Source organism: Bos indicus, chromosome X (assembly GCF_029378745.1).
Source record: "Bos indicus isolate NIAB-ARS_2022 breed Sahiwal x Tharparkar chromosome X, NIAB-ARS_B.indTharparkar_mat_pri_1.0, whole genome shotgun sequence".
Taxonomy (NCBI): Eukaryota; Metazoa; Chordata; class Mammalia; order Artiodactyla; family Bovidae; genus Bos; species Bos indicus.
The window spans coordinates 19,353,844-19,369,401 of NC_091789.1; the positions used below are offsets into that span (position 1 = coordinate 19,353,844).

Sequence of the window (15,558 nt, forward strand, 5' to 3'; positions counted from 1 at the left end):
CAGACAGCTTTCAGAAGAGAGCACAGCTGAGAGGGCCTGAAAAAGATGAGGAAACCCACTTAATCCAGTGGACTGAGGGACTTCTTGCCCCACACCCCTGCCACCTCCCCACCACACACACTTGCTTTCAGCAAGTGGTCATAAGATATTGCTTTGGGGCATAGTATAATTTGAAATGTCAACCTTATCATTTCCTTCATTCTGTCATATACATGAGTCTGTGTTGAGAATCTCTGTTCTGTTCCATTGGCATATTTTTGATTCTTGTTTTAGTCGCTAAATCTATAGTATAGATTTTCACATCTTGAAACAGCTCACAATCATGGCTGTTTCCACATGTTGTTTAGTTGCTCAGTTATGTTAACTCTTTGTGACCCCATGGACTGTAGTCCGCCAGGCTCCTCTGTCCATGGGATTCTCCAGGCAAGAATACTGGGGTGGGTTGCCATTTCCTCCTCCAGGGGATCTTCCTGACTCAGGGATCAAATGTGCAAGAGGATTCTTTACCACTGAGACACCTAGGAAGCTTTCACATTGATGCTCTTTTATTTGATTGAACAATCTGTTCATTTCATGGCAAAATCCTGTTGAGGTTCATGACTGTGCTTGCACTGAATTCAAAGATGTATTTTGGGAAGAACTGATAGGATGGCAGTAATTAATTTTCCTGTCATGCAAGAAATGGTCTTTTTAGTCTTAAAACAGAAAACAAAAATCTTCAAGCACATTTCTCTCTAGTTTTAAAAATGATATTCATGTGCATTTTGTAGTCAATGTGAAATGGACACATCATTTCTGCTATTTCATATTTTATTGTTGGAGCACATATCTTCTTTTATGTATTTAACTTATATCCAATAGTTTTTATAAAATATCTGGGTGAATGACTTGTTATTCCAAAGAGACACCCACTTAAGACAAAGGCAATTTTTCTAATTTCCTTATGTAAATAAATTATAGTATATCAATAATATGATATAAAATGCAGCTATTGAAAATGGTGAAGGGGTCCTCTATGTATTGACCTGGAAATAATATCCAAGAAATGATAGTTGAAGAAAGAAACTTGAAAAACAATATGTGTCTTAGTATCACATTTGTATTTCTTCAGAGTCATCTCTATTGATAAAAGTAAATGCAAAGAATAAAATCAGAAATGTTTACAGCAAGCAAATGGCGGTTCTTCTGGGGTAGGAGTGTAAGATGGGGGAATACAGAAAAGGGGTGGAGAGATGGATTATTAGTTGATCTCTGTAGATGTAATTCTTGTATTTTCTACAACAAGAGTCTAAAAACGTGAGTCAATTCTATAAAACTATTTAAATAGAAAAAGATTCCTAGAAGCATACATTTGAGACACAGAGAGGTGCAAACCTCAAGGCAGGTTGACCCAGATTCAGCCTGTTTTCTCCAAGAAAAGAGCACTGGGGCTCAGAAGAAAGATATCAAAACCCCAAACAAACAGTGAACCAGCCTGTAACTAGAGTTCAAGGCAAGGGCACAGACTTTGCCAGGGAAGACTCTCTACCAGTCTGTGGCTTTAAGAGGTTCTCATTCAGGAGAGAAAGAGAAGGTGATGATATGCATTCTCCAGTCTCAGGCTTCCATTTTATGAGGAATACATTCCTGATAAGAACAGCAGCAGCAGACCTCTGCTCAGGGTGTCTGTCTGCTAGGCACTTCTCCAAAGGGCTTAACATACTCTGGCTCATGTAATGTCATAACAGCTTTGGTGGGTCCATTGTCATGCCCACTTACCCAGAAGAGGGCACTGAGGTACAGGAAAAGCATGTAATTGGCCCAAGGTCATACAGCTGGTATGTGGCAGAACCAGGAAGTGAACCCAATTTGTTTGGCATAAGGGCCCCAGCCTTCTACCCGTTCAGTTTGCCTTCTCTTGATCCTTGTGGAAGACGAGGAAACAATTCCCATCCCTCTATTTGTTCTGAACATTGAAAACAGTATCCTAGTGCCTTTACATGGTCCTACATGAGCGAGAGGAAACCCGGATGGCCGAGCCTTCCCTGCCACTCAAGGAAGGGGGCACATGGCCTGGGTCCCTCGTCCAGGCATCCATATCTCGGTTTTCTCAGTTGTCATGTGAGACTGAGCAGGGCAGCCAGTGTGGGGCCAAGTCACATTTCCTCATAATAGTCATTTTAGTTCCTTAAACAGTAGCACTGTAAAAAACACAAAGCCCAGTCTTCACTGTTAATAAAAACATCCTGTAGAAATCTATGTCCTACTTTGAGACGATATCCCCATGGGTCACATACTTTTAACATTAACTATATAGTTGTTCTATATCAGAGACTCACAAGGTAATATGGCGTGAGAAGTCTGACCACTCACAACTATATTTTCTACAATTGAACATCCCATTTATGTGAATTGGTATTTAACAAAAAGCAGCAATTTGAGATTCATTGCCAAGGCTGGCAATGAGATCAAGGAAGTGTAGAGAATCCTACCTTGAATTGAATTGCCTTGAAGCTTTCACTGGATGATTGGATCTTGATACCACAATTGCTGACATTACCCAGCAGACCTGTTGAAATGCAATGAACATAGTTAGGATACTTTTTGTATCCTCCCATGGGAGAAGTTTTAACAGAGAGATTTTGCTCAAGTCAAGGAAGAGCCAGGACTTCCCTGGCCGTCCAGTGGTTAAGAATCTGCCTTTCAATGTAGGGGACAGGGATTTGATCCCTGGTCATGGAATTAAGATCCTACATACTGCGGGGTAACTAAACCCACATGCCACAACTACTGAGCAAACGCACTCTGGAACCCACAGGCTACAACTAGAGAGAAGCCCACCCACCACAGCTAGAGAAGCCTGTGAGCTGCAATGAAGAGCCCGCCTGCTTTAACTAAGGCCAGACACAACCACATAAATATTTAAAAAAATAAATAAAAAGAAAGAGCCTAAGACAAGAGAACTGAATGTCCAGGGAACAGATACACAGATGGTACTCAAACATAGGTGATGGTCTGCCCTGTCTTCCAGCACCTCTAACTCAGTGTATTCAGGCCTGAACACAGAGAAACTCAGGTGGTGGCAGCCATGGTCAGATCTTACCATTGCACGTGACCAGAGTGTTCTGAGCCATTGTGAGTCACCATGACTCCTCTTGGTGCCTAACCAATCAGGCCCTGCGACTTAGAGAAAGGTAGTGGAAGAAGGGGAAAAGTCATTTTCTTCCCCTTTTTTGCTCTCCCTTCCAGACCAATGGTTACTCCTGTGAAAAATGTGGCCTCTCAGTATAACCTCCGTGGTAAAACATTCAGATACATTTAGCTAATGTAGCATCTTTAGCTGCCATCACAAAATGAATTGGCTTGATGAACCCCAGCCCTGCTGGATAAAAGTTAAGTGACTACCATTTGCCCACATTAGGAAAATGTTGCTGCATCGTAGTGTTAAGAGTACAAGCTCAGGAGGCAGGCTGTTTAATTTCCAGTGCCAGTTCTGTGGGACCTTGGACACGTCCTTTAAACTCTCTGATCCATACGTTCCCCCCCTGTAAAGGTAAGAGGACAACAACACTTCCTTTAGAGTTGTGAGGATTGAATGAGATGATACTGCTGAAGTGCTCAGAACAGTGTCTAGCACACAGGGAGTGCTCGGATGACCTTAGCATTCATCTTCGTGGTCATCTCAGCCACAATGATCTGATGCAGCCTTAGTTGGATATACTGTATATTGAGTCCCTTCAAAGTTCACCTCCCCAGTGACACTGTTCCCCTCCTCTTTATCGCATTTCCAAAGAAGAGGTCTTGGCGCAAGGCAAAGTTCATGCTCCTCACAGTATCAGAAGGGGCAGGGCTCCTGAGTCTCAAGCTGGTCTCAGTGTCATGCTGATGGTCAAGTCCTTGGTTATGCAGTTACTTGTATTCTCTCAAAAGACAACATTCCATTTGTATTCCTGAAAGTTCTGCTAGCATCTTTGAGAAGCATTGCTGGAATAACTCAGCATGGGCCATAGTCCCAGAGAGCTAGGACAACTACTCTTACAGCCATGCATGAGCTCAATTCCAGTTCTCACTGGGGCTGAGGATCCTGAGGTCTGTCTGTGACCTAGACACGAGCCAGTCTGGGCATCTAGACCAGAAGCACTGCTGCTGGTGTTACTAATGGTGCTCATTAATCCCTGATTAAGGAGTCATTGCCCCAAGTCAGGCACAAGACCATGAAGTTCCGTAGCCTACAGACACACCAACTATGGTCTATGTCTACAGCGTTGCTGGTGGCAGAGAGGAACATGTGCCCTCAGGCCAGGACATTTTCATTAATGTAGTGCAAGGCACTGATGTAAAGGTGAGCTTTGTGTCCAAATGGAATAAGGATTCATATACCAGCAGTAACATCCTGAAATTTAAAGGGTAATTGTATACTGTAAATAATTAGTACAACATTTTTCATTAATTTACAGGAATCCAGACATAATAACACTCTGCTCACTTGCTTTGGAAATCAACTTGTTAGTGCAAATGCTCCCCCACTTTACCTTGTATCAAAGACAAAAGCACTGATTGATATAAAATAAATGTATGTTCAAATCCCTTCACATTGAGGATTCAATTTAAGCCACATTTCTTCATCTGTAAAGTGAAGGTCATAATTGCTCCCATCCCAGAGTTCGTCAAGAAAATGTTGATAGTAAAGGATATCACTTCAGTGTTAATGTTTGCTGACAGATTTCAAGCCCTGCTACTACTCCTTCCCCTTCTTCCTACATGTGTGGGCAAGCTGATAAGAGCACCTGAGTATTCCCTCCTTTTTTATGTCTATTTTTTATTAGTTATTATTTAGCATTTTGTGTACATGGATTATGCATTCATTGTGGAATATATTTCCCAATTCCTCCCTCTTATTACAACTTTTTTAAATACATATCAATTCTTTGTCAAATTCTTTCCCCATTTAGGTTGTAACATAACATTGAACAGTTTCCTGTGCTATACAGTAGGTCCTTGTTGGTTATCTATTTTAAATATAGCAGTGTTTACATGTCCATCCAAAACTTTTAGTCTATCTCTCCCCTATCCTTCCCCCTTTGTAAGCATAAATTCATTCTTTAAGTCTGTGAGTCTGTTTCTGTTTTGTAAATAAGTTCCTTTGTATCATTTTTTTAATATTCTGCATACAAGCAATATACAATATTTGTCTTTCTCTTTCTGACTTACTTCACTCAGTATGACAATCTCTAGGTCCATCCATATTGCTGTAAATGGCATTATTTCATTATTTTTTATTGCTGAGTAATATTCCATTGTATATATGGACCATATCATCTTAAAGAAGATTTGGGACACATATTGCCTCCTTTGATGCAAGCCAGAAGCTCAAACCATGCCAGCCTCATCCAGTGGTAGCAAAATCCCTCACTCCAGCTCCATCTCCTAGGCCCAATAAAGCCCCAAAGTCAATTTTCTTTCCATGTTCACTCAAGCCATTTTCAGATCTGCCTACGGAGGCTGCCCCGTTCTCTTGAGAAAGCCTCAATACATGAGTAGTAATCCTGTTGTTGCTGCTGCTGCTAAGTCGCTTCAGTCGTGTTCGACTCTGTGCAACCCCATAGACGGCAGCCCACCAGGCTCCCCCGTCCCTGGGATTCTCCAGGCAAGAACACTGGAGTGGGTTGCCATTTCCTTCTCCAATGCATGCAAGTGAAAAGTGAAAGTGAAGTCGCTCAGTCATGTCTGACCCTCAGCGACGCCATGGACTGCAGCCTTCCAAGCTCTTCTGTCCGTGGGATTTGCCAGGCAAGAGTACTGGAGTGGGGTGCCATTGCCTCACTAGTGCTTTAATGCATATGTGGCATCATCAGTCTTGATATCTAAACCAAATTTGGGGTTGATCAGGATAGAGTGGACCCTGGAAGTATCTAGTAACTATTCAAAAAACAAAATATTGGATGGTGAGGAGGACAAAAAATTAAAATAGAGGTCCATAGTTTTATCCAATTTGAAATCTAAAATTTACTAAAAGAATTTTTATTCAACGAAAGATTAAATTATACTAATTGGTTTTTGTTCACGAGAAACGCTGGGCTGGAAGAAGCACAAGTTGGAATCAAGATTGCTGGGAGAAATATCAATAACCTCAGATATGCAGATGATACCACCCTTATGGCAGAAAACGAAGGAACTAAAGAGCCTCTTGATGAAAGTGAAACAGGAGAGTGAAAAAGTTGGCTTAAAGATCAACATTCAGAAAACGAAGATTATGGCATCTGGTCCCATCACTTCATGGGAAATAGATGGGGAAACAGTGGAAACAGAGTCAGACTTTATTTTTGGGGCCTCCAAAATCACTGCAGATGGTGATTCCAGCCATGAAATTAAAAGACGCTTACTCCTTGGAAGGAAAATTATGACCAAACTAGATAGCATATTCAAAAGCAGAGACATTACTTTGCCAACAAAGGTTTGTCTAGTCAAGGCTATGGTTTTTCCAGTGGTCATGTATGGATGTGAGAGTTGGACTGTGAAGAAAGCTGAGCGCTGAAGAATTGATGCTTTTGAACTGTGGTGTTGGAGAAGACTCTTGAGAGTCCCTTGGACTGCAAGGAGGTCCAACCAGTCCATCCTAAAGGAGATCAGTCCTGGGTGTTCATTGTAAGGACTGATGCTAAAGCTGAAACTCCAATACTTTGGCCACCTCATGCAAAGAGTTGACTTATTGGAAAAGAGTCTGATGCTGGGAGGGATTGGGGGCAGGAGAAGGGGACGACAGAGGATAAGATGGCTGGATGGCATGACCGACTCGATGGACATGAGTTTGAGTAGGCTCTGGGAGTTGGTGATGGACAGGGAGGCCTGGCGTGCTGACATGACTGAGTGACTGAACTGAACTGAATTGGCTTTTGTACCCTTACAATATAGGTTCTAAATTAACTTTAGGATCTGTTCATATGCACCAATTGGCAAAGCTTCATAGCCTTAATCAGCACCAGGCTTAGGAAACACAGTCATACCTGGGAGTCTTCACTAAATTTTAAAAGGGAACCTATTATACTCTTAGGAGAGAGTTACCAAACACAAAAATAGAGGACAAAAACTATGCCCCACTGTAACCATCAGAACTGTTGCCTTGCATAAATTCCCCCATAGCCCATTACCCTAAAATATGCTCTGATTTAATGAAAAATAAAGTCTTTGACACAATTGGCTCTATGAAATGGAAGAACCTGAATCTTCAATCCCACATAAAATAGTTAATACAGTCCAATACGAATTAAAACAGGGTGTTGTGGATTGAATTTCCGCCCCCGCCTCACCAAAATATGTGGAAATGCTGACCCTCTGTGTCTGTAATTTCCTGCCAGTTGTGTACAGTCATGTGCAAATTATAAGTTAAATGTACAAGGACATAAGTGTACCTTGCCCTGGGATCATCCTCACACACAGTTATCAGAATGAGCCATTATGCAGACCCAGAGCTCCTAGAATGCCAGGGCCACCTGAGGAAAGGAACTTTTACAGCTTTTGTGAAGCCTCCTAATGGTCTGCCCCCAAATTCAACTGAGTACATTGACTAGCAACCGTGCAATGAAAGGGAAGACAGAAGCAAAAGTTTCAGAGACTGTGGTACTAGGTGTGACCCAACAATGATGACTGGAATTAATCAGTTTGATCACATTAATTTCTTTTTAAGTAAAAGTCTAAATGCATATTTAACACAAAGGAAAATATTAGTGTTCCTTTGGTAAGTATAATCGAGTCTAATATTTCTTAAAATATTAGTTATAACTTAAAATTTTAGAACAAGCTTATTTCATATTGGAGAGATGTTGTTGCAAAGGAAAGCACTAACGAAATCAGTACCGTTCAGTCATTAGAGGATATACCTTTTGGAGATGCTTTCCAGGCATAGTAAATATTACATATGATCAATTAATTAACATGCAATTAGAAGTTTCTTACCTATTACCTTTTTCTTCTCTGCCTTCTTTACAATTGGTCTTATAGTGGATTTCACAAGGCCTGGAATATGGCCCACCCCGATCTACCTGATATTTATCTACTTAAAATCTGCATTTTTAAACAGACCTTAATCATCAAAGTAATTCCTTCTTTGATTATGCAAACTATTTGTGTTCATGGATTGAAAGATTTATTGATAGAATGACAATACTACACAAAGCAATCTATAAACTCAATATGATCTCTATCAAAATTTCAACAGCCCTTTTTGCAGAAACAGAAAAGCCAACCCTAAAATTCCTATGGAATTGCAAGACATGCCGATAATCAAAGAAACATGGAAAAGGAGGAACAATATTGGAGGACCCCCACTTTCTGATTTTTTCAAAATTTGTCATAAAGCTATAGTAATCAAATCAGTATGGTACTGGCATAAAGACAGACATATAGACAAATGAAATAAAATTGAGAGTTCAGAAACAAGCCCATACATCTACTGTCAAATGATTCTTGACAAGGGTGTCAGAATCATTCGATGAGGAAAAGTAGGCTCTTCAAAAAATAGTGTTGGGACAATTGTATATCCACATGAAAAAGTCTGAAGTTGGACCCCTACCTTACAATACAACCAAAAATTAACTCGAAATGGATCAAAGACCTAAATGCTAGAGCTAAAACATAAAAGTTCTGAGGAAAACATAAGTCAAATCTTCATGACCTTGTGTTTGACAATGGTTTTTAGATATAACACCAAAATTATAAGCAATTAAAGAAAAAAATAGGACTTCATGAAAGTAAAAACTTTTGTGCAAGAAAGTGATGCATTTCCCCAGAATGGGAGAAAATATTTGCAAATGACATATAGGATAAGGTTCAAGCATCCAGAATATATAAATAACTATTATTTATTATATATAGAATATATAAAAGTAACTATTACATATAATAATAGATAACAGAATATATAAATAATAAACAGAATGTATAAATAACAAACTGCAAAAAGACAAACAACTCAATTAAAAATTGGCAAAGGGCTTAAACAGACATTTCTTCAAAGAATATATACATATGGCCAACAAGCACATGAAAAGATGCTCAATTATTAGTCATTGGGGAAATCTAATCAAAACCACAATGATATGTACAACCTCACATCCACAAGAATGGCTATAATGAAAAGTAAATGGACATTAACAAGACTTGGTGAAGATGTGGAGAAATTGGAACCCTTGTACTTGGATGGTGAGAATATAAAATGGTGCATATGCTGTGGAAAACTATTTGGAGTTTGCTCAGAAAGTTAAACATACAACTACCATGTGGCCAAGAAATTCTATTCTTAGGTATATACCTAAAAGAATTGGTATTTTCAATTATTTTGAGGAGCCTGCCAGCCTCCTCTGTCTGTGGGATTCTCCAGGCAAGAATATTGGAGTGGGTAGCCATTCCTTTCTCGAGGGGATTTTCCAGACCCAGGGATCAAACCCGGGTCTCCTTCATTGCAACCTGATTCTTTACCATCTGAGCCACTAGGGAATCCCTATTTTGAAAAGAGGCATCCAAACAAATACGTGTACATGAATCTTCATATGGTACTATTCCCAATAGCCAAAAGATCAAAATACCCCTAATGCCCTTCAGTGAAAGAATGGATACAAACTATGCCTATCTATTCAATGGAATCTAATCCAGCTATAAAAAGAAATGAAGAACTGACACATGCTACAACACTGATGGACCTCAAAAAGTGGACCTCAAAAAATGCTACAGTTTAGTAGCACTTAGTACATTCACTATGCTGTCCATCCATGACATCTGTCAACTTTGAAAACACTCTCATCAACCCAAACTCCAGCCTCCTCAGCCTCTGGAAAATTTATCTGCTTTCTGTCTCTATGGGTTTACCTCTACTGGGTACTTCAAGTAAGTGGAATCATATGTGACCTTTGGTGCCTGACTTATTTAGCATATTGGTTTTTGAAGTTCATTCATATTATACATCGGAGAAGGCAATGGCACCCCACTCTAGTACTCTTGCCTGGAAAATCCCATGGACGGAGGAGCCTGGTGGGCTGCCGTCTCTGGGGTCGCACAGAGTCGGACACAACTGAACTGACTTAGCAGCAGCAGCAGCATATTATACATGTGTCAATATTTCATTCTTTTTTTGGCTAGATAATTATCCATTGAATTAAATAAAATAATTGAACTTGTAAATGAAAACATGGGAAAATATCTTCATGACCTTGGGGCAGGTGATTTCTTCACCAAGATTCCAACAGCACTAATAAAGAGGCTTATTTGGCTCCTCAAACACTTTTCACTCTGGGGTGGGGTGCCATGGTGAGGTCAGGGCAGGGGAGGGTGGTGGCAGGCTTGAGGAGAAGGGAAGGTGGGAGCGGAATACCGTCCTTTGGGTCTCCCCAGATCAGTGTTAGGAAGAAAAAGATATGAAACTAAGGATTTGGAAATAGATTATTTTATATATTTATTTTTGGTCGCAATAGGCGAACTCTTAGTTCCCTATTCAGATATCGAATCTTCACCCCCTGCATTAGGAGTGCAGAGTCTTGACCACTGGACCACCAGGGAGGCCCCAGAAATAGATTCCTTTAAAACTATCTGTGCTCCAGTCTCCCTTGGGCAGTCTTTGGGTGCCCCCCAGGCATAAGTGAACCTTGGTTTGAAGCCTGTTGGACTAAAGGACTCATCAGAGGTAGCTCCTCAGAAAGCATCTCTAAGAGGCCTCTCTGGGCCTCGAGCACCCAGGCTTCTGCTGACTGGCAGGGGCTAGGGAACTGCAGCACCCCCAACTTCTGGAGAGTGCTCTCCTTTATCAGAGGATTTTGGACCTGCCTGTGCAAGGATATTGTTGCTGTTTAGTCACTGAGCTGTGTCCGAGTCTTTGCAACCCCATGGGTTTTATCCCACCAGGCTCCTTTGTCCATGGGATTTCCCAAGCAATAATACTGGAGTGGGTTGCCATGCCCCCCTTCAGGGGATCTTCCTGACCCAGGGATCGAACCTGTGTCTCTTATGTCTCCTTCATTGGCAGGCAGATTCTTTACCACTGAGCCACCTGGGTGGCTACAACAAAACAGACCATTGCTAAAAACAAATTCCTAGTCCCATGGGAGATAGCCAAGCGATCACCTTTTGAAAGTGATGACACTTCCTGAGATGCCACTGCCAGGGTGAAGGTACTGTGATGTGTGGAGAGAGGGACCTTAGTCTCAAGGCTTGGGTCTTGGGAGATTCTATTCCAATCCCCCCTCTGTCTCAAAACCCTGGAAAGGAAACCATCTAAGCTCCAGTTTCCTATTCTGTAAAACCAGGGATTGGTCTCCCTAGCTTTTCCAAGGGCCCTTCAGCCCTAATGCACTACAAGACTTGAGGAGTCAGGGACACAGCTTTAAGTAACTGCAGCAGTAATTGTGCCTAAAGGCTCAGGGGTCACAAAGACTTTCAATAACCCCAACAAGTTACCACATAGCTTCTCAGAGAAATGCCCACATACTCAGAATTTTGAAAGTCCTTTGAACTCATCCATGGACCACAGATAAGGAAGCCTTGCTTCCCAGACTTGTCAAAGACCACTGATGGGAAGATATATTGTTTTCGTGCTGATCTATCCCGTGGGGATGCCAGCTCCCAGAGGGGCCCTGGCCAGCACAATGGGCAGAAAGGCTTTGGCAAGGGAGGGGCGAGTCTTTGTACAAGGACCATTAGGAGCCTGGGCCTGGGTAGGCCTGTGTCCACCGAGCCTGAAGACCTGAGAATTTTTTCCCTTGTGAATTTTCAGAAAGCTTTCACCCGCTGTCAGGATCTGTGGGAGTAAGGGCTGGACAAAGCAGAATATGAGCCACATAGACTGCCCCCTGCTGTTACATTTCTCTCAGCTCACATACCTGCTTACCTGTTTTAAGAAAGGCCTTTTTTTAACTTTTGTTTTGGGGTATAGTTCCAGGTGCATAGCCCAGGGATTCAGCCATATGTATACACATGTATCTATTCTCCCCCAAACTTCCCTGCCATCCAGGCTGCCACACAACATTGAGTAGAGTTCCCTGTGCTCTACAGTTGGTTATCCATTTTAAATACAGCAGTGTGTACATGTCCATCCCAAACTCCCTATTTCTTAAAAGCAAACAATAGACAGAGTTAAGATGGCTATTTTTCAGTCTTCTAAGGGATTAGATGTTTCCCTTTAGGTTTACTTTTCACATACACACACACAATGAGCAGACAGCTTGTGCCTGTACCACCTCAACTTTATGTGAGAACCTGCACTGGCTCCAGCATGGGGAATGCCCAAAAAATACGGTGCTGACACTTCAGTGAGTGGGGCATAAGGTTAAGAAGAAAACCCACAATAACACCCATTAGGGAAGCTAAGGGCCTCCCCAAGGGAGGCCTGGGGATGGCAGATATATGGGCACTACCTGAAAAGAGAACACTCTCAGCCATGAGATCTGTCACCAAACTCAAGTTCCTCTGAGGTGTCTGCAGCCCAGAGGTTGGAGTCAGTTCTTTCCTGTCACCCCCGGTCACACATCAGAGCCTAAGGATGGATGAGGGAAACCTCTCTTGGCGTTTCCTGGCTCTTTCTCTCTGCTGCTGCTGCTAAGTCACTTCAGTCGTGTCCGACTCTGTGCAACCCCATAGACAGCAGCCCACCAGGCTCCCTCATCCCTGGGATTCTCCAGGCAAGAACACTGGAGTGGGTTGCCATTTCCTTCTTTGTCTTTCTCTCTACTTCACCTGAAATGCCAACCCTGGAGCAGAACTGCTTCCCAGAGCTGGCCTGGCCTTCTCCCTCCCTCCTTCCCCCAGGTGGTCTGGAAGATCAAGAGGTGACAGGTGCTCACCACCACTCCTCCTCACGTGCTCATGACTGTTGATCCTCAGTAGGATGGCCCTCCCTCCCCTTCACTTTGTCCACAGCTACATCCCTCGCCTGGCCTATGACGGTAGGAAGGAGCAGGTGGCACAGAGGGAGGGAAGAAGGCAAAGACAGTGACAGGAATGGACGGCCTTCACAGCCACTATGTCTGGCCACTCAGCCTGGGACAGGATTTTGTAGGGAATCCCCTCCCTATTAGGAGTAGCTTCCCTCCATCCCACCCCAACAGATGATGACCAACAACCTAACATCTCATGTTTTTCAAAAACTAGAGGGAAGAGGTAGCAAAGAGAGCATTTGAATCTGACAACGACAAGACCATAATTTCATTTTTCTTTTCTCCCTGCCCATTCTCAGTCACTGTGCCCATTCCCCTGGGGACAGAGGGACAGTTTACACTCACAATTGGTGGTGGCTGAAGCGGGCATGGCCATGGCCAAGGGAGCAAGGCAGTGATGGAGGAAGAGGCTGCTGGGATGGGAGAAGGGCTGGAAAGGACGCCCCACAGGCTCTTTGGTAGCAGCCACGTCACTGTTTTCTGGGCAGAAGTTGAAGAGACATGTCTTGCATGAACTGGCCTGCACGTGAGGACAGGTGGTGGTACCTTGGTCACAGTGGGCAGTGGCACTCTGCTCCCTGAGCCCTTGACTCCCAACCTCAGGCATCACAGAGATTGGAGGGCAAAAGACCACTGCCTGCTGCTCTCCTGGCTCCATTCTCAGCCCATCTTTTCCCTGATATCCCTCACTTGCTGTGAGTCGGAGCACAGTGGTGGGAAGAGAGGAGCCCACAGCCCTCACCCCTGGCTCTGGTCATCTTTCGTCTCTTCAGTGCCATCTCTGCCTGTGGGATCTTAAGTGGCCTCTCCATTTTGTCCCCTGAATGAATATCCAGCCTGCATCTCCAGTCCCCTGGATTTTGTATGATGTCTCCGTTGTCCTCAGAAAAGCATCGGAGTTCTTGCCTCTTTAGCCACATGCCAGGGAGGTGGCTAGTGAGTATGAAGCAGAATCTCTCTCCTTCATTTCATCCTGCCATTTCTTCCCTTAGTGCCCACTTCTGAGATGGTGAGGGCTGATATGAGTGGTCAAGATGCATGGGGAAGGGGGCCCTGTGAGGCCATGGCAGAGGGTTGAAAGGGAAGAACAGGTACTAATGAGTCAGCCAGGAGACCCAACTTCTACATTCTGTTTCACTACAAGAATGTCCTTTCTTCCCGGAGCAGTGGAGTATCTGAACTTGGAACCAGGCATTCCCAATACTTTTCCTGTTTCTCTTTACATCTAAAAGGTCTTCCTGCCATTTATGCCTTAAAAAAAAAAAAAAAAAAAAACTCGATCTCTATAGCAGGTGAGAAGTTGCTGTTCTGTATAGCATCCGTGATGCTGTATAGCATCACAGGCGGGTGCTCTGTGATGACCTAGAGGGGAGGGATTGGGGAGGGGATGGAAGCTCAAGAGGGAGGTGAAATATGTATACTTATGGCTGATTTGCATTGTTGTACAGCTGAAACCAATATAACATTGTAAAGCAATTTTCCTCCAATTAAAAAAAAAATCTCTAAAAGAAGACCCATGTTTCCTGTTTTTAACCTCTCCTGGGAATGTCAGTATAGATGAGAACTTGCAGAACTCTGAAGCTACAAGTGTTGTGAGTGGGGACAGCAGCTTTGGGAAGATGGAGTGCCCCTTTGCCAACCTGTTCTCAGGAACTTTGGTGAATGGGCAATAACTACTGGCTCCATCTGCACAATACTTCCTTCAATTTTTGAGTCCATCTGTTCTTTCTAAATGCTACACATGGATTCTCCTGGCTGTCCAGTGGTTAGGACTCCATGCTTCTACTGCAGGGGGCACAGGTTTGATCCCTGGTCCGGGAACTAAAATCCCAACATGAACAAACCAGTTTCTGTCTGACCTGGCTTTCACTTTTAAGTCACAGGCCTTACCCTGCTCTGACTGCACATTCCCTCCTAGCATCCAATGTTCACTGAGTCTACAAGACCATGAGGCCACAGGGCTCTCCTTACCATTCTGAATAAATCAGTTTGCAAAATCTCCAGATCTTCCTGCAAAGCATCCATACATATGAAGCAATGCCTGAACAGCCATACAAGTTGGCCTCCTGTTAGGTCCTGGAGCAGGGTGGCATCAACGTGAAAGTCTTCTAGTCCATATAATGAAAGTTTAAAAAAAAAAAAGGCCACTCACATGCCCTATGCCTTCTACAGAGATAAGTACTCAGATGAGAGCCCAGGCTGCCTCCTTCATCATTTCAGTCTAAATACCTAAGTGTCGAAGGCTCAGCAGGAAGAAAGGTACCAAGTGCTTCCAAGGCCCCTAGGCCTTTGCTTAATGCTAGAATTCCTTGACAGAAAACACTGCAGTAGTGGGTGCTCAGGGGAGAGGCAACTAGAATGGGGGTACTTCTCCCAGGGCAAACACTGAAACTTCTCTTCCTGTTTCAGGATACAGTTCTCTGAACCCTGGGCTTAGGTAGTTCATGTAGATAGGGTGATAGCCACAGATACTGCCTCAAACTTAGTAATTCATTCTGAGCTCCCTTCAGAGAAACGGTATACTCTTATGATCCATCTCTCATGAGAAAGAATAGGAGTAGGATTCCTCACCATCATATATTTACTGAGTACTTGATACCTGAAGAATTTAGATCATGGAGGATGGGGAGGCTGAGTAAGCAGACAGATACAAACAGGTAAC

At 43.1% G+C, this 15,558-nt stretch overlaps 1 long non-coding RNA gene across 1 annotated transcript; it reads right to left on the minus strand.

The window, feature by feature from the left end:
- Positions 1 to 3,077, minus strand: LOC139181082 (uncharacterized). The gene is made up of 3 exons (XR_011565200.1): positions 3,014 to 3,077; positions 2,472 to 2,548; positions 1 to 36 (listed from the first exon to the last, which is right to left on the minus strand). It is a non-coding gene; the product is annotated as an uncharacterized lncRNA (long non-coding RNA).
- Positions 3,078 to 15,558: the final 12,481 nt, after the last annotated feature.